Genomic DNA, 25,761 nt, shown 5'->3' on the forward strand with positions numbered 1-25,761 from the left:
TGGTGAGGCTTATGCAGAGAGAACCTGTGTTTGTAATGCAGGGACGTCCGGGTTATAAAACCTGACAAACATGGACGGTGAGGCCCAGCCGGCCACCTCACAAATTTCCACAATTGACGCTCCAGTGGACCATACCAAAGAAGCTCTCGATGCCTCTTGTGGAGTGCGCTCTAACACCTATAGGGCATTGCAGGCCCATGGAGGAGTATACTTATGTAACCATACTTAGGCTTCGTGACCGGAAGACCTTTTGTATGGACACCGAAGCAGACAAAGAGCTGTTCCGACTGACGAAAAGAGGCGGAAGGATCAATGTAAGTCTGCAGGGCCCTGACTGGACAGAGTAGGTTCAACTCCTGATCATCCTGGGATGGAGGAAGTGCAGAGAGAATGACCATCTGTGCCCTACAGGTTGTGGATAGAACCTTCGGGACATATCCATGTCTTGGTTTCAGGACAACTTTGGAGTCGAATTCAAGACAGGAGGGGCTCACGGAGAGCACCTGCAAATCTCCCACTCGCTTTACCGATGCTAAGGCTAGCAATAAGGCGTTTTTTAGCTCTAGAGGATGTAAGTCGGCAGTCTGGAGTGGTTCAAAGGGAGGGCCCTTAAGGCCTCTGAGAACCAAAGACAGGTCCCATGTGGGAACTGTGCGGGGTGGGGAGGGTTCAGCCTCCTAGGCCCTTTTAGGAAACAAAAAACAAGGTTGTTTTTTCCTATCAACTGCCCTGCTACGGGAGCATGGGAGGCAGCTATAACGGCGACATAGACTTTAAGGGTAGAAGGAGTATGGCCCCTATCCATTAAATCCTGAAGGAAAGACAATATCAGAGATATGTCACAAGTAAATGGGTCTTCGCCCCAGGATGTACACCAGGCAGCAAAGACTGACCATTTTAGGGAGTAGAGGCATCTCGTTGATGGAGCTCTGGCTTTCAGGGAGGTTTGAAGGCTCCCGTCTAGAATCCATACATGGAGATCCCACAGCTCGGGTTTGGGGTGTCAAATTGTCCCTCTCGCTTGAGAGAGGAAGTCTTGTCCCAGTCAGGATCAGCCATGGCTCCATGGACAATCGCTGAGACAGGTCCGAGAACCATGGTTGGCTCCTCCATAGAGGACAACATGCACGCCCTGAACATGTACTGCTCTGAGTGAGAGCAGGTTGTGTTTGGCCCACACTAGGATGGTTTTTGCTAGAGTGAAAAGGGGGGTTGGACGAGAGCCCATCCTGGCAATTTATGTAGGACACCACTGTCATATTGTCTGATCTGATCAGGACATGGTGTCCGCGCCAGGAGAGGAAGGAAAGACCGGAGAGCTTAATATACTGCCATCATTTCCAGGTGGTTGATATGAAGCTTGCTTTCCAGGCTGCTCCAAGCGCCTAAGTCCGAGTGGCTGTCGCATAGAGCTCCCCAGCCCATCTCGGAGGCGTCTGTGAAAACGACTTTCCTCTTGCACATAGTCCCTACAGCCACACCCTGTTTGATCCAGCAGGGGTTCTTCCAAGGAGCCAGGGTTGCAACGCACGCCTGGTTCACCTTGAGCAAGCAACAACCGCGCTGCCAGGCTTGGGGCAGGACCCGTGGGTTCAGCCAAAACTGCAGTGGGCACATACGGTAGTAAACCTAATTGCGGGGCTGGTGATGCTGAGCTCATGAGACCTAGCATTTTCTGAAACACTCTGAGCGGCAAAGAGGTTCCATGAGTAAATGTTTCTGTGAGCTGCTGAATGCCAACAATAACCAACTGCAGAACCGCAGAGTCTGAGAGTCTGACAGTCTGAGGACGGAAGTGGGCAGAGTAACAGTCTCACGCTGGATGTGGGCGGAGTTAGTGACAAACAAACACAATCATGGCGGAAGAAAAGAACACAGTAAAAAGTTTCTTTGTGTTGTGTTTTTAATTGATCACGTTTATTTTTTGTGTATTTAAACGATCGTTAATACTTAACATGACTCAAATATTTTGTAAATGGGCTTCAAAGTCACTTTATCGCATCTTTTGATATTTTACAAACCGTCTCACGTTGCTTGCGCCCAGGTGAAACAATACTATAGTTATTCATAGTAAATACTATAGTGTTTTTGAACCATACTAGAGTACTATAAGTACTTGAATTAATTTATTGTGGTAATTCTATAGTTGGTGTGATAATATAACAATTGTCGTAATATAAACAAATTACTTTACCCAATATTGTACTAAGTTTTCTACAACTTTAGGGTATATTATACTACAATATACACTACAGTTTACTGTAGTAAAAACTAAAGTATACTACAGTATTTATAACAGTTTATCAGTTCACTATAGTTAATACTACAGTATTATGTAGCATTCATTAACAAAGTGTTGTAAATACTATATATACAATATACTACAATTTACTACAGTATGGTTCAAAAACACTATAGTATTTTTTTTCACCTGGGTGGTTACATATTCATGGTTTGTGATTTTACTTTGTTGTTGGTGCTGTATTTTATTTCATTGGTTACATTTTACAATACTGACCAATGTTTTTGTGGATTTTTAGAGGCATATTAGTATTGGGAGATGCTCCGCTTTACTTCATTTACAGTGATGCAAAATGTGCTGCAACAATTTCCACTGCCCAATGTTCTTAAACCGACCAGACGGCACAAGTTGAATGCACACCTTCAAATTCACTCCAAAGAGGCTGTTGTCTATGGAGGTATGAACGTTTATTTTGTATTCTGAATTTAAAATGTTGTTTTTGCAATGCAGTAAGTAGTAATTTTGACTTAAGAACAACGAAACTTGTCTCTTTTATGCAATTTTTATGGTTATATATTTAAGTTTTTCTGTTTTGATTTTGCAATGCAGTAAATTGACAAGCAGAATCACCCCAGGACAATGGAAGCTGATCAAAAACAAAGACTTTCATAAACACATAAGCTACTTATACGGATGGTATGTTGTTAGATCTGTCAAATCTTTTCAGGAATAACTTAAAAATAATTCTATTGTTTTAGAATGTTCCACAACAGTTGACTGGCTCTGTTGACTGTGTGATATAGTTACATATAGTCAACTTCACTATCAAGTTTATCCTGAATGGACATTTCAGACTATAAAAGAATGAAACAGTATTTTCTGCACTGTAATTTTTGCATTTTCTGTCAGCATTTGTTGTTTTTTTCTTTCCAATGCTGAATTTTCTGTTTATATACAATGCACAGTGTTTCTGTGACTGTCAAAAGCACATAAAAATACACACAATATGTGGAGCGTTACTTTACCCACGGTTAAAAGTGGTGTTTAGGACGACGATAATTCAGGGTTAAGTGCAGTGCAAAAGCCATGTGAATTGCTTGCCTTAAAAAAAAAAAAAAAAAATGAAAAATGAACATTAATTTCATTAGTGATAGGGTATGATTTATCTCTCCAATATATAAACATGAGAAAAACAGAATGTCAAAACTTTATTATACATGCTGTGCTGCATCCTGACCACAACACACTTCTAACATTTCATCCCATTTGTTTGTACCCTTCTCTCATGAAGGAGCCACAGAGCACAGAAGATCTCTGCACTGCACTTGAATAGCTGCACAACAACCAAAAGTCTTCAAGAGTTTAGTGGAAGAGCTGTGCTTTCTGATATTGAAAGAGGAAGACCATGAAAAAGCCCTTCTTCAACTTTCACAGGCTGAAACGGATGATGACAGATAATTGGCCAAAGAGCCTATAGTGTTTTGCTTCCAAATTAAAGGTGGTAAAGAGGTTCTTTTTGTCGACTGAGTTTTTGAAATGAGCGCATGGGTAAGAACAACCCCCCTCCTTCACAGCTCATTTAGAGGGAACGCCTCCCAAAACTCGTGCACGAGTATCGGAACACGAGTGTTTACCACCGGCATTCGCTGTGTTATTAAGCCGGGCACACATTTAACGACTAGCTAAAACATTCTGACTATGCTCAAAATACAGCGATTGTTTCCTGCTCCTGAAGCAGATTTATATACTTTCACATGGAATTTGAACACCGACTGTAATCGCAGACTGAAAGCAACTGGCTCTGACTGGACGCGTTTGAGCGCGATCAGTCATAAGTATCAATTTACATTCATAATCGGCCTTACAATCGTTAAGTGTGTGTGCGACTTAAAGCCGTGGATTCATTATGTCGGACTCACCGCAGGTAACTCATAATCTGCAGTTGTTACTCCTGTCTCCTGACAAAAACATTGCATGCAGCGCCTGTGGAGTGTGGAAAGTTACTGGAGCGCGCAGCCGCGCGTCTCTCACAAGGATCGTCATGGCAGTGATTGACAAGCCAGAGGGCCAATCGTTTACGCGATTGGCTGATGTTTATAAGGCCCTACCTCGTGCACAGATGATGTATATTAATATTATTACTTTCAGTGCACCTAATAAATAGTCTTTTATCAGTTAGTAAAGACAGTTTCAAGTAATATTGCAAAAATGTATAAAACAAAACATCCTCTTTAGCACCTTTAAGGATGATATGGACATTTTTCTTAATGAGTGTCTGGACAGAAAGAGTCTTGTAATTAATTGCATGTTTATGGAGATTTGATTTTTTAAGATTTTTTAAGATTTAATTTGTCATCATGTACCTGCTGTTCAATGTACACTCTTTGCTTTGATTTTGTAATTTTTTAGAGCAAAGCACAGCTAGTGTATGATGCTTTTGCTACTTAGGGGGAAAAGTACATTTTATTAAAATTAAATAAATAACTTTTGTGTTTTGTTTTTGGGTTTGATGGATCTGAATTTGCTTAATTCATGCAATCTAGTGTACAATCGTGTAATGGGTATTATATATTATGAAAAACAATGATTAATTCTGAAATGCTTGAGTAAAATATACATTTTATGACAAATTAATAAATGTTTATCATTTTTAGTGTTTAAGCTTTCAGTTAATCATTTAGGACATAAAACAAGTTGAAGAACTTAAAATATTTAAAAGGTTACAAGGGGGGTTTAATACACACACAGGCTATATATATATATATATATATATATATATATATATATAACATAAAAGTTACGATATATATATATATATATATATATATATATATCTATATATATATACACATATATATCGTAACTTATGTTTGTGTATATGATTGAGCTATTAACACGAGTATCTATCTATCTATCTATCTATCTATCTATCTATCTATCTATCTATCTATCTATCAGTTAGATCGTTTTAATAAAATATTTGACATTAACATGGTTTTAAACTTTAAAAAGCTCCAAATGGAGCAATGCCTACGAAGATAAATTTGCTCCGCCCTCAGGCTGTTAGTCTGACGCTGTCGTCCTCAGACTGTCACGAGGTAGGCCTATAGGTTCTGTGGTTCTGCAGTTAGTCCTATCTCGCTGAATGGCCAGGGATCACTCTGGTGAGACTACGGCCCTGATGCAGGTCGAGTTGAGATTTATCCCGAGAACGAGATACGTTGGCTGAGAGATAATGAGATCTTGGGAAAATTGACCCTGTGCTGAGCCCCAAACACTTTAAGTGGCTGAGGAAGGGGGACCTGTGTGACAGCAGCTCCGCCTCCGACTGGGCCAGAATGAGCCAGTTGTCGAGGTGTTGAGTATGCGTACACCCATCTGTCTCAGAGGGGAGAGAGCCGCATTCACGCACTTCATAAAAGTGCGGAGAGCCAGAGATAGCCCAAACGGAAGGACTGTGTATTGATATGCCACCCCTTCGAAGGCGAATCTCAAGAATCATCTGTGATGGGCGCTATCTGGATGTGAAAGTAAGCATCTTTCAGATCCAGGGAAAAGAACCAGTGATCATTTTGAATAAGTACTTTTTATTAGGGCCCAATTCAAGCATCTGAGGTTGAAGATGGGTCTGAGACCACCATCCTTTTTGGGAACGAGGAAGTATCGGCCTGACACGCTCAATGCCGGGGGAACCACTTCTATGGCTCCTATAGTGTTTACCTCGGAGCACAGGACGTGCACGTACATGTCTATACTGCATTTCTGAGAGCTCCATCTGTTTCCCTGGTTTTGACTCTGTTGCCTGGATTTACCCTGTCTGCCTGTGTTTCTGCCCTGGTCTTTGGATTCTTTGCCTATGTTTTGACCTTTGCCCGTTTTTGCATTTTTATTGTGGATTACCCTTCCAATAAATACTGTTTGGATCATCAACCTTTGTGTCTCATTACATAACAATAAAATTACTGTATTATTATTACTACACGGGTCTTCATTACAACCCGCCGAAATAAAAGTTTGGTCGAACTTAAAGAAATTATGGTAAAATGTATTTCTTAAAGTGATAATAAATTAATTAAAACATTATTTTAAAGGAATGCCACAAGTTTTCATACATGTTTTAAATTTAAACTTGCCAATTGTTTTTTTTTTTTTTAAATTTTCATTTGATTATACTTTAATTAAATTGTTTTATTTATTATAATTGATTTATGTTATCTGTACTCTTGACAGTAAAATAAGCCACAATAAAGGTCCTGTAAAAAGAAATGAAAGAGAGAAACCTTGAAACTGCCAGAATTTTAAATACAGATTTTTGTACTCTGGCTCAATTTAAAATATTTTTACAAATGCTAAAATGATCAAAAAGTTTGTTTAAACGTATCTGCTGTTATGATTATGACATTAAGGGGAGGAGAGAACTGAGTAGCTGTTTTGTAAGTAGGCCTACCTGGTGGTACTAAAACGTGTCTGGGCATAAAGCGTGTTTCAGTACTTCAAACATTTCTGAGCAGGAAGGATCTGTAAACATGCAACATTCAGAACATATATCTGTTGAATCCTCTTTTCTGAAGGATCTTATCGGCCCTAGCAGTGCATCTGCAATTGTTTTTATATTTCTTGTTTTTCAGTACACTTTCAAACTGGACTTTGAATGCCCACACTGTTAGCCCGGATAAGTTGAATTTACTTAAAAAATTTGAGGAAACTGGTTGCCCTAAAAAAATTAAGTAATGATTAAGTAATGTGAACTTAAAATTCAAGTTCATTTAACTTAAAATGTTTTGTAATATTAATTACTTTGTAGTTATTACACATAGTATAGTTAAGTTCAATGTACTAAGCAAGTTAATTTATAGCAACTTCTATTTTACTACAAAATTAAGAAAAAAAGCAAATAAAAGGTACATTAATTCAATTTTATGTTTTATTTTAATTCAATTCCAAAATACAACAACATTTTATGTCCTGAAAACATTTCCTTATAAAACATGAAAAAAATAGTTTTAACAAATCAGCTTATTGTTAAGCACATAAATAGTCTATCTCAGAATCACAACAAACTGCATCAAAACTATATGGTTTGTTCACACTCCTGAGTTCACAATAGTGGCAGTATTCCATTTTAGGTGCCAGCTCACATTTTCCTAAGTTGAGCATTACCTGCTGAATAAAATATAAAGTATTTTTCATACAGTTAGGGTAGTCCAGTTGCAGGGCATAAATCAGTCAGAAAAAAGGACACAGAAGTCCTGAGGTTGGTCGGTTCATCCATCACCAAACATCCTTCCAAGACGATCTTCACTCATGATGGGTTTAGCTGAGCACTTTATAGATCAACACAGAGGATTCTCACTGGAGTTTGCCTGTATGAGTCCTTGTCAGCTGCAACCTAGTAGAGGAAGACAAAGATCGACAAAGACATTATCATATAATAATGCATCAGATAATGGTATTGTCAAATACTCCATGCATCAATACATACCTGGTTTACTGTAGAAAGAGCTGGCCATTGAAGTACCATCAGGCTGATGTCAGGCTCGTCGTTGACAACTTTTCTGTGAGGAGCAAACATTAAAGTTAAAGTCTTGATTATGGCACCTGATTTTATGGTTTACATGTAATTGTGCACTGTGCAGTATGCAGATTAAAAAAATAATCAGCCAAAGAACAGGTCTCAGTAAACCCACATGACACACAGCTGATATGGAGTTTTTGGTGAAGGCTGTATAAGTGTACATATTGTGCATAACGTGTGATATAAATGTACATGTATATGTTCCAGATGTAAACAAGGAAATTGTTCTGTTCTTGTATAACTTCATTGTTTGAGCCTATAATGTTTAAATAGCTGAGCTTTTTCACAGTTATAAGGGCAATAGCCTACTTACACTTCTAATCCAAAGCATCTCTTCTTGACCTGCAACACAAAACAAGATAGTCTGTTGTTAAGAAAGCTATGAACCTAGATAAAACAGTATATCCATCTGTTTTTGTTTTCAACTCGTTAATTAACTTTAACTTAATATTTCAATCAATAGCCGTGTCGAAATAAAACACGGTCGTTAAATTATTGCACTCACCATTTTCACGCTTCATCCTCCCTCCTCTGCTGGGAGCGCGGGTGCGGGCGCGGGCGCGGCCGCGGTGTTCGCCGACAGCCAGAGGTTCAAACTAAGTTTACACGCCCAACAACAGCTCCTCGTGTGAAAAAGAAACAAACGACGAAATAACGCGCGTCGAACTCGCCGATCAGGGGTTCATGCACGGCGATCCACCGCACGCGAGAGAGAACACTAGCTAACCGGAGAAAACAGTTCCGTCGTTTAAACTTTAACAAACGATTTTCACTGCTCACAAACAGTCTCTCAGGGGGGGAAACGATAAAAAGGCAAATGTTTGGAAAAAAATGTCTGTAGAACTTGCGAAAACAAATGTTCCAACTTCTCATCAACAGCTCCTTGAATTCACACACACCACGACAAAATGGCGTCATTACCTGCCGTAAACCAATGTGTAAGAGGCGTGGTCAGGAGAAAAACTTAATAATTTAAGTGCATTTAACTTAAATTTATTAACACATTCAAATTACATCCACAATTTAGTAGAATATACTTATATTTTATAAGTAATGCAATCAAACTTAAATATTTTAAGTATATTGTAATTATATAGTTTAAGTAAATATAAAATCCGGGCTAAGAGTGCATGTAATGCATATAACAACCAAGTGTTCTGTGGATTGTATTTGTTTCTTCCATCTGTCGGTCTTTTTTCAATACTGACCTTTACTACTACAGCATGTACAGTCATGGTAAAACGGTGTTGTTGCCGTCTCTGCTCCGGAGTATGCTGGCAGATTGCTTCTAAACATTTTTTTAGAAACCTATTTTTTTCTGTATTATGGATTGTAACAGTTCTTATTGATGGTAACGCTTATGTTTGCTTTATGCTAACAGAAAAAAACATCACACACTCATATGATCAAATTCCTTGTAAAAAAGATGATAAACTTACTGCTGAGGAATTTGAGAAGAAAAAACATTATCTGGCTGAATCACAGGTAAGTTTTTTTACCATCCAATAATATGAATACTAATGCTAAATTAACTTGTGGTAATTAAATTATTAATTTGTTCCATACAACAAAGAAAAATATGATTACAGATTTTTTTTTGCAAAAAACAAAACAACAACAACAACAACAACAACAACAAAAAACATGGTTTTAAACGGGGTCCGTGTACTTTTGCGTCCACTCGTTTTTCCTTTTTTTAAACTATGGAAAATGCGGTTTCTTAGTTTTTTATTTTAACACTGATGAATAGAATTAGCAGATACAAGCTATTTTTTTCATGCAAGATTATTATTTTGTTAAAAATAATATAAATGATACAACTTGTTTTTTAATGGTCCATGTAGGCCATTCATTTTTCGTTTTTTAACCACGTCAAGAAAAACAAAAAATGAACGTTTGTTGCATTTTTAAATGCTATGGTGAATACCATATACACAAATTTCATGTGCACAAAATAAATATTGACTTCTTTTCAGATTTTTGTTTCTTTATAAACCAAAATTAAAAAAGGACATATTAAAGTTGAAGAAATGTCAATTTACAAGTTTTCTTTTGTAAAATTGTTGTTTCTCCCACACTTTCGAGTCTCTGAAACATGATACTTGACTTGATTTCCACCCCATTCTCACTCACGAGGGGATCCGATACTGCCGCATGTCCAAGAGAATGCTATATAGGCTACTGGCGGCAAACCAGTATGTCACGCTTCGTCCAGCGATAGTGATATTGGAGGAGCAAATTCTACTTATAAGCAGCCCACTATGAACACAATTAACACGTTAAGCTTTTTCATTGAAAATAAAACAGTTTGAAGAAAACGCTATGCATTAAGACACTGATATTAAATGACCAATACAGATATGCAGACAAGCAGGTCAGGCCGAATATGAAGGTAACGCGCTTTCAACTTTTAGCGTTATAGAAAACCGTTATAAACGCTTAACATAAAAATATTGTCCTTCCATTTTGTTTACGCTGCCGTTGTCTTAGCCTTTAGATGCTGTTGATGACAAGAAAATGTGATGACTCATCCGATTTTTTCAAAATCCTGAATTTTTCAGTAATGCATGTAACACTACTGAATGTTAATTGCTGTGAGACATATGGTTGTGATGTGATCTTTGTTTGGAACTATAATATATATTTTGCTGTTGAAATAGAAGAAAAACAGTCAATAATCATCGTGTGAATTTTGTGCCATAATTAAACAAACAAATCCAGAATTTTGCAAACAAACTCAATCTGCTTTGCAAAGAGAAAACTCGACTCACAAACAAACAGAAAGCAATAACAGAAAGGGGGGGGGGGGGGGGGGTCAAGACCCCCCTGTCTGAGTGCTGTCCCCCCAAAAATATAATTAAAAACCACTCTAAGTATTGTAAATAAATTATATACTTAAAATAATTGTGTAAGTAGTAAGGCAATACAAAGGCAAACAGGTGTTTTAAGTTTAGAAACATTTTGAGTCACCCCTCCCTTGCCTCACAGTGGATTATAATGTTACTTAGCTTGTTTGCTAGCTTGTTTACAATAGCTTGTTGGATACTAAGTCACCCCCAACAACAACAATTAACACTGTGATAAGCGTATGTGAACTGTAATAAGTGTAATTGATTTACTGTTGTGTGTTTGGTTTTGCTCAATGTGTATTCATCATATTTTGGTGACTTGGTTGGAAACAACTTCAAAAATATTCCAATAAATAAATTATTTTTATTATTTTGGTCAATTTAGTCAGTTTTTTTATTGAACCAAAGAGAAACATTGAGCATAATGGCACAGTCTCCGTGCTACAATAATAATAGTAGTAAGGTTTTCTTCTGTGTAACATTACATATATCCTTTTATAAGTAAAATTTTGGCTGTATTATTTGTGTCCCCTTCAAAAATTGCTCTTGAGAAATTTTGTTTATCGTCCCCCCTCCCCTCCACTGTCCGATGAAATTAATGCCCCTGCACCCAGCTAACCAAAATACATGACTGTTACGTAACGTAATTTGGTGACCAAACTTTTGTCGTGGCAATGTAACTAGTTACGTTGTGGCAACCGGAAAAGTGAAATTCCCGGATATGTTGCCACAACGTAACTTTGTGACGTTGCCATTTAGTAACTGCGACGTTGTGGCAATGTTGTGTATCAATAGTTGTGTGTTGGTAATCAGTTGGTAATTTTTATATTTATTTATTTTTCTATGGGCGGACACGCAGTAGTTTAACCTAATTTATGTCCTCATTTGCCCAAATTTAAAGGCTATTCCAACAGCTGTGAATGATGAATGCAGAATCAAAATGAATTCAATTCATTTACTTTGAAAAACACACAGAACATCAAAATAAATCCAATAAAATCCAATTTAGAAAAATTAGAATCCAAATAAAAATAATAAAATACACCCAAACTATATTTCTTCATGTACAAGACTGAAAGTAATTGGCAGAGAGATGTTGAAAAATTCATGTTAAGTATGAAAGCAAGATTGCAACTTTTTTTAAAAAAATTTTATTGCAAGCATTTGTGGTTTTGAATACAGTATTGATGTATTTAAATAAATATGAAAATAAATACATCAACCATGTGTAGTTGGACAAAAAAAAAAAAAAAAAAAATAGCAACCAAAAAAACTAGCACAAATGTCCCCACAGGTAAAGTAATACCAGTGCATTTTGACTTTGTGGGGACATTTTTAAAGTGAAGAAACAAGCTTATACATAAATCATACAGAATGATGTTTTCTGAACATCTAAAATAGCAGAATGTTTTCTGTCATGGATAATGGCATGTCTAGTGGTAAGGTTAGTGTAGGTAGATAGAATATACAGTTTGTACAGTATAAAAACCATTATGCCTAGGGAATGTCCCATATGGAAACCCAACATGTGTTTGTTGTGTGTGTGTTTGTTGGTGGGCGAGATGGTTGGGTGTATCTAGGCTCCATCTCTCCGCCTGGCTGGGTCCAGCCACAATACTTCATCCACGTCACATACTATTCTCTCTTGCGTATCCAACCTTGGATGGAAGCAGCGTCAGTGTTTCCACATGCCTCCACATGCACTTTCCAGCACCATGTGGAGAAAAAAATAATCTTCAATAGGGTTTAGAAATGATGATTATGGAAGCAAGTTGACAACAGAAAAGTTGTTCAAAACCTATAACTTGACCTTTGGCCTATTTATAGGCCTATTCTAAAGCCATGATTGGTTGGTGTTAAGTAAAGCAATAAGTGTTTGCGCATGTGAGGAGTTAGTGTGAGGCACTGATGAATTAGTGTGGCATTTTGATTGGTTGTGTTTGAAAAAGGAAATCAAGATACTTCCTTTTAGATTTTTGTGTGTTACATAGAGAATTGTGTTTTGCAAAAAGTGTTTTATGAAATTGAAAAATGAGTCATAACAGTTGTGTTTTATAAACACGTTACGGCAGCCAGAGAAACACTGATGTTAAAAGTCAAGGTCAAGAGCCCAACTAAAGCAAACACTTTCCACCATGATGGTGACATCAAACTTTATTACTTTCAACTCCATAATAAATACAAATAAATGTATGGTCCATTGTTGCAACTTTGAGTAAAAAATGCTTGCTAAATTTAAGGCAGTTTCTACATAATGTGAACAAGATTTTTAAGAGACCTATTTTAACTAAGTTCAGTGTACTTAAATCTTTAAGTTGACTTAACTAGCCTAAGTACTTAATTAGTAAAACTGAATTACCAATCCTCAAGATTTCTAAGTACTCTTTACTATGTGGTAGCTAGTTTTATCAATTCAAAATTATGAGTTAACGTACTTGCTAAATTGAAGGCAATCAGTTTCCTTAAGTTTTTTATGCAAACCCAACAGTTTAATTAAGCTTTCCAAGTAAACTCAACTAATTACATTTTAGGTTTGGTATTTGTTCACAGGTTATATGCAATTTGTAGGATGGTTTGTATGTATTTGTGATATTATTTATTTATATTTTTAAAACACAATACATTCGTTACTCCTCTGCATTCTTGCTCAAACAGGCCTTTGTATTTGCACATTGCTTTCTGTTTGTTTGTGACTCGAGTTTTCCCTTTGCAAAGCAGATTGAGTTTGTTTGCAAAATGCTGGATTTGTTTGTTTAATTATGGCACAAAATTCACTCCCTAGACATGCACAGAAACGGCTCGCTATGAACAGAGCTGTTTTTGTACAGAAGCCCTAAACGGCCATGGATTATTATTTTTTTTATCTTGTTTTCTTGTGATCACGACTTATTTTCTCGTGATCTCGAGATAACAAAAGTTGTTTTCTCGTGATCACGACTTAATTTTCTCGTGATCTCGAGATAACAAAAGTTGTGATCACGACTTAATCTCTGCTCTAAATTACACAAATGTGCCAACAGGTGGCAGTATATTACCAAATATAACTGGTGATGCGCTGTAAATATCCACTTTACTGTATTAGTTCATATTGGCTCAGATTGTATGAGTTTCGGACAGAGAGAGTTTTCGTGATCGCTTTATTTTGTGCAGTATTGTGTGCCTTAAGCGATTAACTTAACTGTTAAATGATTGATTATAATTATTTTGCTTGAAAGTGTATCTGTTATCGTTCTGACTAGTTGCATTGCTCACCACAGTTTCACGACCGCAATAGTTCGATGTGATACTAAACTTATTGCTTAAAACTTAAAACTAATTTTGATGTCACCGTATAGTATTCTGTTGAACCTTGTATCTTTAAGACACTGTTTTAATCATCGCAGTTTCAGTGTTCGTTTACCTAAATATGTCACTTAATGTATATTGATAAAAAATGTGATAGATGTCATTTAATTCAGTGATAGTGTGTAACCTATTGTATTTTCTACATTTCTTTGTAGAAAACACATACACATAAACACGCTTCTCAAACAGCATCCCAAGATTGTTTAGCCCAGTGGTTCCCAATGACATTCCTGGAGGCCCACCAACACTACACATTTTGCATGTCTCCTTTGTCTGACACACCCATTTTAGATCTTTGATGAGCTGATAACCTTAATCAGGTGTGTTTGAGACATGCAAAATGTGCATTGTTGGTGGGCCTCCAGGAATGTGGTTGGGAACCACTGGTTTAGCCTAGCCTATATCAACTGGATTAAGTTTTTTTTTTTTTTTTTTTTTTTTTTTTTTTTTTTGAAATCTGGAGTATTGCACCTCTTTTTAATGGAAGATATATACTCATTATATATATATATATATATATATATATATATAATGAGTATGGAAAATAAAGTTGGTTTAATCTAAAAGGTTTTAGAATTATAGAATAATCTGGCATCTTTCTGAAGGAACTCTGCCTGCGCTTGAGATGCTACACAAACAATATATTAAGCGTACATTTATTGAACAGTGATTGATTAGCCTATATGTATTTATTTATTGTAAACTTTATTATTCAGTGAAGTAAACATTTAGCTGAAATATCCACAAGATAGCCTATAAGAGCGCATGATTTATCCGTCAATCAGATGCACGTCAAAGTTGTGTTCGTTACTATAGCAACACTAGAATCCGGGTACAGTGTGTTTCAGAATCAATCATTGTAAAAAGAACTTTTATATCGCAATCATGACAAAACAAATTTTGTTATCTCGAGATCACAAGAAAACAACTTTTGTTATCTTGAGATCACAAGAAAACAACTTTTGTTATCTCGAGATCACAAGAAAATTAAGTCGTGATCACGAGAAAACAACTTTTGTTATCTCGAGATCACAAGAAAAATAAGTCGTGATCAAGAGAAAAATCTCGAGATCACAAGAAAATAAGTCGAGATAAAAAAAATAATAATCCATGGCCGTTTAGGGCTTCCGTATTTTTGTGCATGGTAAAAAGGGCGTTTTTTTACACAACCATTAAGAAATTTTAATGAAAGTAAAGGTGCGTTCACGCGGCCTCATAATTCCTGTAATTATGAGATTCTAGCTTGTAAAAAGCGTTCACGTCCTCGTAGAGCTCGTAATTACAGCTTGTAAGCTGGGAGTTTTCTGAAAGCTCCCACATGTACCACGTGGCCGCTGTACCACCTGACCGCTGTAGAATTCATTCAGGTGTTGATAGTGGTGCCATAGAAATGCATAATTCCTAGTCCAAGGACCAAAAGGACGTGAACAGCTCCGAATACAACATCACGTGTTGTCATTTCAAGATTCCGGTAAATACGTGGTGGCGTGAACGCAAAATATGTTATAGACTTTTCATGAAGACCCTAAAGAATCATAATAATTTGAGGAAAATTGGCATCCGATGTGTCCCCTTTAAAGGGTTAAATAACATTATTTTTATCCTACCAAGAAACAATGTGAAGTTGCTTGTTTAGTCACTGGTTTGATTTACTCTGACACATAGACAAAGAACATCAGACTGTACATGAATCATTACATATCAGATCAGGCATTATAATTAACACAGTTACTTATATGTTGTTTGTTGTTGCATTACTGTCGAGTCCATATCGTGAAAGTCTGTTTGAAAAGCCTGCACCGAAATGCGCTAGTGAAATCGCAATAACAAATAAATAAAGCTTAACTGAGACATTCACATTGTTGAAAATAAATAACCATAATCCCAGCATTAGGATCCTTTTTGTCATATAATCATACTGCCACATTGGATCTCCCCATCCTTGCTTGACTAGACGTTTAGCCAATTGCATATCTTCCTCTGTAAATGAACCCTCCCGTGGATACGGTATTTCAATTTGTGGTCTCATTTGCTCTAACCATCCCACCATATTACTGACGTATAGGCTCAGTATAAAATCCCTGATTATTTCTGAACATGAAATCAACTGGTGATTCCCCTGGTAGTGGTCTTGAGACCGAACCCCCATCTTCTACTTCAATGTGTTAGTAAATGTGTGCGCAAATTTTTTCTGTACTCAATCGCCCAACCTCAATTGCTGTACATCGTATTGCGACCAGTGGGTGGTTTGGTCCTATTTTAGGCTCACAGAAGACTTTCGTCCTGATCGCCTCGAAACCACCTTCTTTTATTTGGGTGTTAACTAATTTTGGGCTCTCGCCTAGAAAGCGTTTGCCAAACTGCTTTCGGGTCGCCCCTAAAACACCTTCTTTTAGGTCACAATATCAACATGCAATAACAACTGAAATTATCTTCATCAATATCAAATATTAAAAATATTTTTGACAAGATAAAGTTATGCTGCCGAACTGGAGCTGAACTTGATTGGTAACGCTTTATTTTAAGGTGACATACACTACAACTGTTTGTTTATTTATCCATGTCTTTTTAGATAACTGGTATCAGTCTCAGACAAAATAATTTGCCAGGTCTATGAAAACCCTACTAGGAGGTTGTTCCACATTATCTCATGCAATATGGGGAGGAAGAAATATCTTTCTGAAGATGAAAAGCATGAAATGGCCCAATGTTGTGCAAAAGGCATGAAAACAACTATTGTGTGAAAATTCGATAATCTCCATTCAGTTATCATAAGATTTGTGAGTGATTAGAGCACAGCAGAACTCGCTCAGATAAAGGCTTATTAATGAAAGTTCCTGTCAAAAAAATTATTGTATTAAAAGGGCAGCTATAAAAAAGCCAGTGTTGAGCAGAAAACAGGTATTTGAAGCTGTCTCTGGAGTCTCAAGAAGCTCTCCATGCAGGCTGACAGTTGTGTGTAAAGATGCATTTTAGACACCACTAACCAAACCTCACAAAGAGAAACATTTACAGTGGGTGTAGAAATACATTTTCAAACAGTTTTATTGCTGTGGTGTTTTTTTGCAGCATGGGATAGTGCATTGTATTTCAGAAGGCGCTATCCTCCTTTTTATACCATAGCTGAAAATGGCCAGTTATGAACTCCACATATCTTGCAAAAGTAATTTTAATACCTTCAGAGACCCTAAAGGGATCTTCCATCTCACTTCCCAATATTCCAGCCTAAATCATCACCCGGCAGCTCCTTGCTGACGTCGCAGTTTTGTTGGAACGTGGTGGCCATTCACTAACCATCCAGAAATCCATCCATCCATTGTCATACGGCATTAGTCAGTGAATAAAACTATTAAAAAAATGAGTCTTCATGTATTTCTAAACCCACTGTAAATGTTTCTCTTTGTGAGGTTTGGTTTAGAGTGGCTGAACTGCATCTTTAGGCACAACTGCCAGCCTGCATGGAGAGATTCTTGACTCCAGAGACACCAGCAGCTTCAAATACCTGTTTGCTGCTCAACACTGGCTTTTTTTGTATAGCTGCCCTTTTAATACAATAATTTTTTTGACAGGAACTTTCATTAATAAGCCTTTATCTGAGCGAGTTCTGCTGTGCTCTAATCGCTCACAAATCTTATGATAGTTCAATAATCTCCATTTATTTTCACACAATATTAGTTGTTTTCATGCCTTTTGCACAACATTGGATGCTTTTCATCTTCAGAAAGATCTTTCTTCCTCCCTATATTGCATGAGAACTGTGACTTGCTTAATAATGCGGAACAACCTCTAAGTAGGGTTTTCATAGACCTGGCAAATTATTTTGTCTGAGATTGATACCAGTTATCTAAAAAGACATGGATAAATAAACAAACATACATTTTCTTAGAAAAACTAAAATCTGAATGTTTATTCTACTGAAATCTAACTGAAATGTCACTTGCATAACAATTTGGAACGTGGTGTAGTTACAAGCTACTACATACTTACTCCAGTGACAACAGTAAATTATGTATAATACAAATAACTAACCCCGAACCAAACCCTAACCCTAAACATAACTCTATACTAAGTACATGTAGTTAATTAATATAACTCAGTACTTATTTAAGTACAATAACCACATCATCTTAAAATAAAGTGTAACTGGTAGATCTTTAGGAACAGGATTGGGCACCCCTGAATTATATGGTAATTTTATGGTTTTTACTATAGTGCAGCAAATCAAATTTAACAGATTTTTCAGTAAAATACATATAATGCAATGTTAAAAACATTTACATTTTTTTTTTTCAAAGTGTATAGTAAGAACTTAGTTACATTCCTGAGGTAAATGTGACATGATGTGACATTTTGTTCACAAGCTGTTTTATTGACGTCTTTCCACAGTTGAAACACAAATAAAGTGATTACATGAGACATGATACATTCCAGTAAGCTGTGCTGTATCTTTCAACATACCTTACAACATAAGATGTTCATGCATGTTTTTCGAGATATAACTTGTACTTGTAGAAGAAAAGACTCGCACTCCGCGGCTGCCGCCTGAACAGAGGCATTACAATGATCTTACATGTCACATTTAAGAGCATCAAAACGCCATTTATTGATTGAAATTTATGATAAAATGAACAGAATTTGAAAACTGAAACTTTAATAAAAAGCACAAAGCTTTTTGCGATTATTGGATGGGAGGCACTACAAATAATATTTGATGTAACAAAAAAACAAAACAAAACGCAGATCTGGCAACCCTGGCTTGAACTACGGGTGATTCAGGGTCAAAAAGAGCCTGCTTTAACATCACTATTTTTAAACTGTTAAATGCGGTTCTTCACACACCGTATGTATGAGTTGCAGTCTGAACACATTTATAATTGGCCCTGATCATCAGCAGTTTTAAACAATTGGCTGATGGTGATAATAATAGCTTTTGTTGGCCGATACATCAGTGCATCTCTAATTCCAATCATTAGCAATGAACTGATAATTTAAAAACTTTATAATTAAATCTACTTCTGAGTATATTTATAAAAGTTTTTGTTTTGTTTTGTTTGTTTTTTTTGTCCATAGGTAATTGGCTTAGTACTCCTCTTTGCCGTACCAGGATGTTTTGTATTGTTGTATCAGGTTTGTCACTTATATAATCAAAGATACTACAAGTGTCTATTTAAAGTTTTGTATGAAGAGGAGAAAATAACATCTGCAGACATGAGATTGCAACTGTTGGCAAAAAAAAAGGCTAAAGAAAAAATGGAGGGTATTGTCAGCTCTAATTTGGACTTGAATAACTTGTCTAAAGAACTGACAAACCTAATATCCACAGACACCCTACACGTTGAATCATCCAACAACTTGAGGTCCTCAGCTACCTCAGGAACCACTTCAACCACCCTATCATCCTTAGACACTCCAGGAACTTCTGCAACCACCCAAAAGTCATCCACAGCAACTCCAGAAAACTCTGCAACCACCCAACAACCATCTTCAGCCACTCAAGGAACTTCTGCAACCACCCAACATTCACCCACATCAACTCCAGGAACCTCTGCAATCACCCAACAATCATCATCAGCCACTTCAGGAACCTCTGCAACCACCCAACATTCACCCACATCCACCCAGGAACCTCTGCAACCATCCAACATTCACCCACATCAACCCCAGGAACCTCTGCAACCACCCAACAATCATCATCAGCCACTTCAGGAACCTCTGCAACCACCCAACATTCACCCACATCCACCCCAGGAACCTCTGCAACCATCCAACATTCACCCACATCAACCCCAGGAACCTCTGCAACCACCCAACAATCATCATCAGCCACTTCAGGAACCTCTGCAACCACCCAACATTCACCCACATCCACCCCAGGAACCTCTGCAACCATCCAACATTCACCCACATCCACCCCAGGAACCTCTGCAACCACCCAACAATCATCATCAGCCACTTCAGGAACCTCTGCAACCACCCAACATTCACCCACATCCACCCCAGGAACCTCTGCAACCATCCAACATTCACCCACATCAACCCCAGGAACCTCTGCAACCACCCAACAATCATCATCAGCCACTTCAGGAACCTCTGCAACCACCCAACATTCACCCACATCAACTCCAGGAACCTCTGCAATCACCCAACAATCATCATCAGCCACTTCAGGAACCTCTGCAACCACCCAACATTCACCCACATCAACCCCAGGAACCTCTGCAACCACCCAACATTCACCCACATCAACTCCAGGAACCTCTGCAATCACCCAACAATCATCATCAGCCACTTCAGGAACCTCTGCAACCACCCAACAATCATCATCAGCCACTTCAGGAACCTCTGCAACCACCCAACATTCACCCACATCAACTCCAGGAACCTCTGCAATCACCCAACAATCATCATCAGCCACTTCAGGAACCTCTGCAACCACCCAACATTCACCCACATCAACCCAGGAACCTCTGCAACCACCCAACATTCACCCACATCAACTCCAGGAACCTCTGCAATCACCCAACAATCATCATCAGCCACTTCAGGAACCTCTGCAGCCACCCAACATTCACCCACATCCACCCCAGGAACCTCTGCAACCATCCAACATTCACCCACATCAACCCCAGGAACCTCTGCAACCACCCAACAATCATCATCAGCCACTTCAGGAACCTCTGCAACCACCCAACATTCACCCACATCCACCCCAGGAACCTCTGCAACCATCCAACATTCACCCACATCCACCCCAGGAACCTCTGCAACCACCCAACATTCACCCACATCAACCCCAGGAACCTCTGCAACCACCCAACAATCATCATCAGCCACTTCAGGAACCTCTGCAATCACCCAACAATCATCATCAGCCACTTCAGGAACCTCTGCAACCACCCAACATTCACCCACATCCACCCCAGGAACCTCTGCAACCATCCAACATTCACCCACATCAACCCCAGGAACCTCTGCAACCACCCAACAATCATCATCAGCCACTTCAGGAAACCTCTGCAACCACCCAACATTCATACACCTCCATCCAGGAACCTCTGCAACCACCCAACATTCACCCACATCCACCCCAGGAACCTCTGCAACCATCCAACATTCACCCACATCAACCCCAGGAACCTCTGCAACCACCCAACAATCATCATCAGCCACTTCAGGAACCTCTGCAACCACCCAACATTCACCCACATCCACTCCAGGAACCTCTGCAATCACCCAACAGTCATCCACAGCCACCCAAGGATACGGTGGCCCAGTAGTGCACAACACAACGAAATTAAAAAAGCAAACATAAGTTCACAACACAACGAAATCGAGACACAACACAACAGAATCGAGCCACAACACAACGGAATAAAGCCACAACACAACGAAATCGAGCCACAACACAACGGAATAAAGCCACAACACAACGGAATCAAGCCACAACACAACGGAAATGCTCCCGACCACTAGGGGGCTCTCAGAGCTCGGTAAAGTTAGTTTTCCTTGCCACTGTTCTATCCACCTGTTTCCGCGGGCCGCTACTGTAAAAGAGAACGTGGGTACAACTTCCGGTGAGGCGGCGGAAGTAGCATACCAATGGTATTTAGTGTGCTAATTAGCAAAGAGGCTAAGTGTTTTTTGGATCATTGTTTACTTTGCAAAGTTGCAAATCTTTATGAGAGATGTCGTTACGGCGCTCAGGGACAACATTTCAGTTTAGTACATTTATTAGTTAATAATATCACAATACAATAAACAGTTTTCGTGCCCTTAATTGCCCTTTACTTTACTGACCTTCCACAACAGTGCTACTGCATGACTAGAGCATCCTGACCCTGCAATACATGAACAACCCGCTGTCTGTACTTCACCTGTCACTGATGCACCAAAGCCATATGATGTGATATTTTACTCCTAACGTATCGTGCGTGCCAGAGCCAGTCGCGTTTCCACTGTATGCGATGCTAAAGGCTACTGATGTTAACCATTGCGATAAATACACACGTTTATGGAAAATATCAGAGACTGCTTGAGGGACGAAGACAATTCTTATATGATTATAATCGTGTATTTATTTAGTTTAATGTTTTATCTGTCTCTTCCCTGTGCCTGTTGATTCCTGACAAATGCATATCTTTCACAGATTCACACACTCCGGTTAACTCGTATAACTCATAACTCCTGTTGCCTTCTCATGAGCTCCCTCTGTTGCTCTGGCTGAAAGGATCAGGATAGATAGACAAGAGATCGCGCAAACATCCTCGGATTGCAATCATCGCATAATTTAGAGGAAAATACATAGAAATGCTCAGAAAAGTGACGTAAACATAGGGTATGTTATCAATATATTTCTAAATGTGTAAGCCTTTGGATTTAAAAGCCTTAGTGGAGTTGTTTTGTGCATTCTCGTGATCGTAAATAAATGGAAGCAGGCGCAACTGAATAGGTCTGTTAGATTTAGCATGATTGATCTGCACTCCTGACATAAATTAATACATTACTCTTAATGTAACATTTTTTATTGTAAAACATTGTTCAAATATTTATGCTGGAATCTTAAACCTTTAAGTAAAAAACAAACGTTGGCAAGTTTGGATCGTTAAATCTTGAATGACTGTCAAATGTTGAATGAATGAGTGTCACGTCCAGCTTGTTTACTTCGAACCGGAAGACGCTCCCACGTTTGACGCAAGGCCTCATGGGGCGTAGGAAACTTGTGGATAGAGTCGGCAGTAATATCAATACCACGATTAGTTTAAACAGTATGTAACCACTGCATATCGACATGAAATATTAATTCAATATCACCTACGTGCAAAATAGCTTCATATTTAGGCCTATACTTGTGAATGATTTGACGCGCTACCACGGCGCATGATGAAGGGAACGTCTGCCAATCCCACTAAGTGGTTAAAACGTATAATTTGTATTCATTAAAATTACTTTTAACATTTAAAAACAGACATATTCAAATTCCAAAGCTTGTCAGTCTTACCAACAGGAACTAACAACCTTTGGAATTTGAACATGTCTGTTTTTAAATGTTAAAAGTAATTTTAATGAATACAAATTATACGTTTTAACCACTTGGTGGAATTGGTGGATGTTCCCTTTATCATGCGCCGTGGTATCGCGTCAAATCATTCACAAGTATAAATATGAAGCTATTGTGAACGTAGTTGATTTTTAATTAATATACCATGTCGATATACAATGCTTACATACTTAAAACTAATCATGGTATTGATATCTTTGTAAAACTGTCGACTTTATAGAACAGTGGCAAGGAATAGTAATATTACCTAGCTCTGAGAGCCCCCAAGTGGTCGGGAGCATTTCCGTTGTGTTGTGGCTTGATTCCGTTGTGTTGTGGTTTAATTCCGTTGTGTTGTGGCTTTATTCCGTTGTGTTGTGGCTTTATTCCGTTGTGTTGTGGCTTTATTCCGTTGTGTTGTGGCTTGATTCCGTTGTGTTGTGGTTTAATTCCGTTGTGTTGTGGCTTGTTTCCGTTGTGTTGTGAACTTATGTTTGCTTTTTTAATTTCGTTGTGTTGTGCACTACTGGGCCACCGTACAAGGAACCTCTGCAACACGGGCGGACTGTCCATCTGGCATACCGGGCACTTTCCCGGTGGGCCGACGTGCTTTTTGGGGCCGATGGTTGCCGACCGCAAAAAAAAAAAAAAAAAGGAAAGTGAAAGTGGTAGGCCTAGATCGGCGGCCCAATACTTTTTCAATTGACACTGGGCTGCTGGACCAAAACACTTTAGCCAAAAATATCACATACATAGGCTAGTTTTTTTTTTTTCCTTCTGACTGACGCGGCTCATGAAACATGTAGCTCAGCGGCCCATTGGTTGTTTTCTTGATTGACACTGGACTGGCCCAATCATATCTTTGAACAGTACCATCTATAGATGGGTTTCATGTGACGTCACTGTATTCTATCGCCGCCATATTTGGGACCGGTCACAGCTGCGCGCCCTGTTAAAGTCTATGGTGACAGCAGCTACAACTACCAGAGGAAGGCCAAAGAAACGCTCTCAGAAGGTTCACAACAAGTTTACAATATATCTGGGATATCTGGTGCTGTTAGCCGTTTCAACAGACGTCAGAACTACAAATTTATTTGATCCCAAAGGAGTTAGATCGGCAGAATTATTGGCTTCATTCAGAAGGGACCACACCACTGGCAGCCAAACAGCAATGCACAACATTAATAACTGCTGTGCTGGGACTGTAATTTACATAACATTATAACGAAAACACGACTGTAATAAAATGTTGTGAATTCTCTGTGTTGTTGTTTCAGCGTGTTGTTGTGGTAAGAGCGCGTCGACTGAGTTAAACATTGATTACATAACTTGTTCAAACTTCACTTGTGCATTCGCGTCATTTTGTGCAGGTAAAACTTGTAATAATTTTATTAAGTAGCTATATCTGATTATTCTCATAAAGGATGTGTTTCGTTGAGGTAAATAACCCACAGAGCTGATGATCATCTATAGCTTCAGCGCGAGCACTCAAAAAGTAAGACAACATTAATATGATTGGGACTGTCTTCTTCTTATACATGATATTATAATCGTATATAGGCTACTTGTAAAATAACGTTGTGAATTATTTGGGCTTATTTGCTGTGTTTCGGTGTTTCAATGACGTTACTTCAAGTTCATCTGTACGTGATTTTGTGCAAATAGTTGTAATATTATTTTTATTTTGTATTAATATCTGGATTATTTTATATAGGATGTGTTCCGTTGAGTTAATTAACTTTCAGTTTATGGTTTTTTTTTTATTCTCTTCAGCTTCAGCGTGCGCAGCTCAAACAGCAATGATTAAGTCATTAAAATGTTTTACGTTACACAGTAATATTAAAACTTTAATATTTCTTTTAGAAAATTAATGCATTATTTTTAATACCTAGCTCTTATATTGTTCTAGTATTATTTTCATCAACACATAGTTTGATTAATAATAAGGATCATGATTTTTTTTCTCAAATCATCTCATTTTGATAACAGTATTATTATTTGAGCTACACGCGCTGAATGAACACCGGTAAACTGAAGCGCTTTGCTAAGGTTAATTTACTCAACGGGACACATCCTATATAGGGTAATTCATATATATTTATACAAGATAGACGTAAAATTACAACTTATATTTGCACAAAATCATGCACGCATGTACTTGAACTAAGTAATGTAGTCAGCTGGTGTCGTGAATTTGTTCATCCTGTAACAACACGCCGAAACACAGCAACTAGAATTCACAATATTTTCAAATAAATCAAATAAATTTGTAGTTCTGACGACTGTTGAAACGGCTAACAGCACCACATATCCCAGATATATTGTAAACTTGTTGTGAACTTTCTGAGAGCATTTTGTTGGCCTTCCTCTGGTAGTTGTAGCTGCTGTCACCATAGACTTTAACAGGGCGCGCAGCTGTGACCGGTCCCAAATATGGCGGCGGGCATAGCGGAAGTGACGTCTTTGAAACCCATGTATAGGATTTCTGCCTGCACGCAGTTTCAGTGTGATGGTAATCATGGAGAAGAAACGCAAAGGAGGTGCAGAGAAGCTGCGTGAGAGAAAAAAACGCTGCCAAATGTGTCAAATTGACACACATGTTTTCGGCAGTAGCAGCAGGGGCGTAAATAGCGGGGGGGACAGGGGGGTCAGGACCCCCCCTATCTGAGTGCTGTCCCCCAAAAAAATATAATTAATAACCACGCTAAGTATT

The 25,761-nt window shown here is 38.2% G+C and overlaps 1 long non-coding RNA gene across 2 annotated transcripts; it reads right to left on the reverse strand.

Annotated features, from left to right (window-relative positions):
* Window positions 1-7,193: 7,193 nt before the first annotated feature.
* LOC125269516 lies at window positions 7,194-8,915 on the reverse strand. 2 transcript variants are annotated; one of them, XR_007185135.1, is made up of 4 exons: window positions 8,323-8,915; window positions 8,131-8,159; window positions 7,725-7,797; window positions 7,194-7,631 (listed from the first exon to the last, which is right to left on the reverse strand). It is a non-coding gene; the product is annotated as an uncharacterized LOC125269516 (long non-coding RNA). The 2 variants fall into 2 exon arrangements; XR_007185134.1 differs by lacking the exon at window positions 8,323-8,915 and having other exon boundaries at window positions 8,131-8,316.
* Window positions 8,916-25,761: the final 16,846 nt, after the last annotated feature.

This window comes from Megalobrama amblycephala, linkage group LG6 (genome assembly GCF_018812025.1).
Source record: "Megalobrama amblycephala isolate DHTTF-2021 linkage group LG6, ASM1881202v1, whole genome shotgun sequence".
Lineage (NCBI taxonomy): Eukaryota > Metazoa > Chordata > Actinopteri > Cypriniformes > Xenocyprididae > Megalobrama > Megalobrama amblycephala.